Consider the following 3,432-nt stretch of genomic DNA (forward strand, 5'->3'; position numbering starts at 1 on the left):
TGATGATAAATTGTGTAGACTTAGGATATCCAGACCTTGTACTTTTTCCAATGCATAGCTATCATGTGTTGTACTATAGAATCAATACATTTTGTAAAAAAAAAGTGCTTGTAAAGGGGTATACACTTCTGGGTGAATTAATTCTGTGTTTTCCTGTTTACTGTAAAAAAGTTGGGATTTTTTGGTATAGTTTTCAATTTTGTTTTATACTTGCACACATTTCATGTTAATGTTGTACTCTCATTTGATTTTGATTGGCTGTGTATAATCATGGAGATTTTATCTAGATTCTTTTACTATATTTTATATGTTATTCTGTTACATTGAAGTTAGATGTACCTCAAATCATTATAGTTACATTGGTAATATGGTGAGATTGCTATCATATCACTGTGTCATTTCCATTATGTTCATCTAATTTCCAATGGAGATGTCTGGTCAGAAGTGGTTTGTTTGGTTCAGTTGCTGGGCCCTCCTTGGATATTGGTGCTTCATGTGAAGTGGAATAACTTAGGGTAGGTCCCTTTAGCTGGATTTGGTCAGGGCAATAAAGAGAGATGTAATGCTTATGTTATTGCTCCTCTCTCTCAAGGTAAAATTGTGTGGTCTGAAATGGTATCATGTTTGTTTTGGAGAAATACCACAGACCAATAACCTTGAAAGGTATTGGGAATAAAGAGGTCTGCTTTTTTCAAAATTCTGTGTAGGTGTCATAGTATGGCGCCATTTGCTGGTTAGGAAGTCATCTGATTTGATTTTAGCGATGGTGTTCACTGTGTTTTTTTAGTCTTTGAAACCAGTGATTCCACAGGGACTTGGTTTTGGTAAATTTGTCACCAGTCTCTACTTCTGTGTACCAGAGTAGTATGTGATATCTGATAGCCAGGGGTTTGAAACTATTTTTTTAAGAATTCTGTTCTGACTGGGTTTCCGGATTATGAGGTCCTAGGCTATAGGAACTTTAGTATTTGCTGCTATTTACAGTAAGTGACACATAAGATTGGTAAAGACACCAATTTTGGAGATGGAGAGGCAAGGCTGAAGGGGAGGAGGAGGCCTTTATTTGAAGATAACAATTCTTGTGTTGTTATGTTCAAAAGTCTTATGTAGTAAGTTTCCCATAGGAAGGTATTGGGAATAGAGACATATTTGTTTTTCAAAATTCCATGTAGGTGTCTTGGTATGGCACCATTTGCATGTTAGGAAGTCATATGAATTTATTTTACATGATGGTGTTCATTATGTTATTTTAGTCTTTGAAGCCAGTGACTCCATAGGGACTTGTTTTTTGATTAAATTTGCCACCAGTCTCTACTTATTTGTCCCAGAGTAGTATGTGATATCTCATAGGCAGGGATTTGAAACTATTTTTTTAAGAATTCTGGACTGACTGGTTTCCTGGATGATGAGGTCTTAGGCTATGGGAACTTTACTGTCTGCTGATTTTTATAATAAGTAACGCAAAGAATTGGTAAAGACACCAATTTTGGAGATGGAGATTAAAGGCTGAAGGAAAGGAGGAGGCCTTTATTTGAAGATAACAATTCTTGTGTTGTTATGTTCAAAAGTCTTATCTAGTAAGTTTCCCATAGCTCGCTATCTTTTTTTCCAAATTCTTCATGTACCCACTATCTGACAAATATAATAGATGTAGCATTATTTACTCACCTAATATACCAAGAGCTGTTTTACAAATGGTTGGAGACTCATATGTATATTGAGCTTAAATCCAATGCCTGTAGTGGTGCCATAGGTTTAGATAAAGAACCAGGACTGAAGCAGATTTTGAGAGCTATTGTGTGATGATAAATTGTGTAGACTTAGGATATCCAGACCTTGTACGTTTTCCAATGTGTAGCTATCATGTGTTGTACTATAGAATCAATACATTTTGGAAAAAAAAGTGCTTGTAAAGGGGTATACACTTCTGGGTGAATTAATTCTGTGTTTTCCTGTTTATTGTAAAAAAGTTGGGATTTTTTGGTATAGTTTTCAATTTTGTTTTATACTTGCACACATTTCATGTTAATGTTGTACTCTCATTTGATTTTGATTGGCTGTGTATAATCATGGAGATTTTATCTAGATTCTTTTACTATATTTTATATGTTATTCTGTTACATTGAAGTTAGACGCACCTTAATTCATTATAGTTACATTGGTAATATGGTGAGATTGCTATCATATCACTGTGTCATTTCCATTATGTTCATCTAATTTCCAATGGAGATGTCTGGTCAGAAGTGGTTTGTTTGGTTCAGTTGCTGGGCCCTCCTTGGATATTGGTGCTTCATGTGAAGTGGAATAACCTAAGGGTAGGTCCCTTTAGCTGGATTTGGTCAGGGCAATAAAGAGAGATGTAATGCTTATGTTATTGCTCCTCTCTCTCAAGGTAAAATTGTGTGGTCTGAGATGGTATCAGGTTTGTTTTGGAGAAATACCACAGACCAATAACCTTGAAAGGTATTGGGAATAAAGATTTCTGCTTTTTTCAAAATTCTGTGTAGATGTCATAGTATGGCGCCATTTGCTGGTTAGGAAGTCATCTGATTTGATTTTAGTGATGGTGTTCACTGTGTTTTTTTAGTCTTTGAAACCAGTGACTTCACAGGTACTTACTTTTGGTAAATTTGTCACCAGTCTCTACTTCTGTGTACCAGAGTAGTATGTGATATCTGATAGCCAGGGGTTTGAAACTATTTTTTTAAGAATTCTGTTCTGACTGGATTTCCGGATTATGAGGTCCTAGGCTATAGGAACTTTAGTATTTGCTGCTATTTACAGTAAGTGACACATAAGATTGGTAAAGACACCAATTTTGGAGATGGACAGGCAAGGCTGAAGGGGAGGAGGAGGCCTTTATTTGAAGATAACAATTCTTGTGTTGTTATGTTCAAAAGTCTTATCTAGTAAGTTTCCCATAGGAAGGTATTGGGAATAGAGACATATTTTTTTTTCAAAATTCCATGTAGGTGTCGTGGTATGGCACCATTTGCTTGTTAGGAAGTCATATGAGTTTATTTTACATGATGGTGTTCATTATGTTATTTTAGTCTTTGAAGCCAGTGACTCCATAGGGACGTGTTTTTTGATTAAATTTGCCACCAGTCTCTACTTATTTGTCCCAGAGTAGTATGTGATATCTCATAGGCAGGGATTTGAAACTATTTTTTTAAGAATTCTGGACTGACTGGTTTCCTGGATGATGAGGTCTTAGGCTATGGGAACTTTACTGTCTGCTGATTTTTATAATAAGTAACGCAAAGAATTGGTAAAGACACCAATTTTGGAGACGGAGAGGAAAGGCTGAAGGGGAGGAGGAGGCCTTTATTTGAAGATAACTATTCTTGTGTTGTTATGTTCAAAAGTCTTATCTAGTAAGTTTCCCATAGCTGGCTATCTTTTTTTCCAAATTTTTCATGTACCCACTAT

The sequence above is a fragment of the Rhinoderma darwinii genome (assembly GCF_050947455.1).
Source record: "Rhinoderma darwinii isolate aRhiDar2 chromosome 2 unlocalized genomic scaffold, aRhiDar2.hap1 SUPER_2_unloc_24, whole genome shotgun sequence".
Classification (NCBI taxonomy): domain Eukaryota; kingdom Metazoa; phylum Chordata; class Amphibia; order Anura; family Rhinodermatidae; genus Rhinoderma; species Rhinoderma darwinii.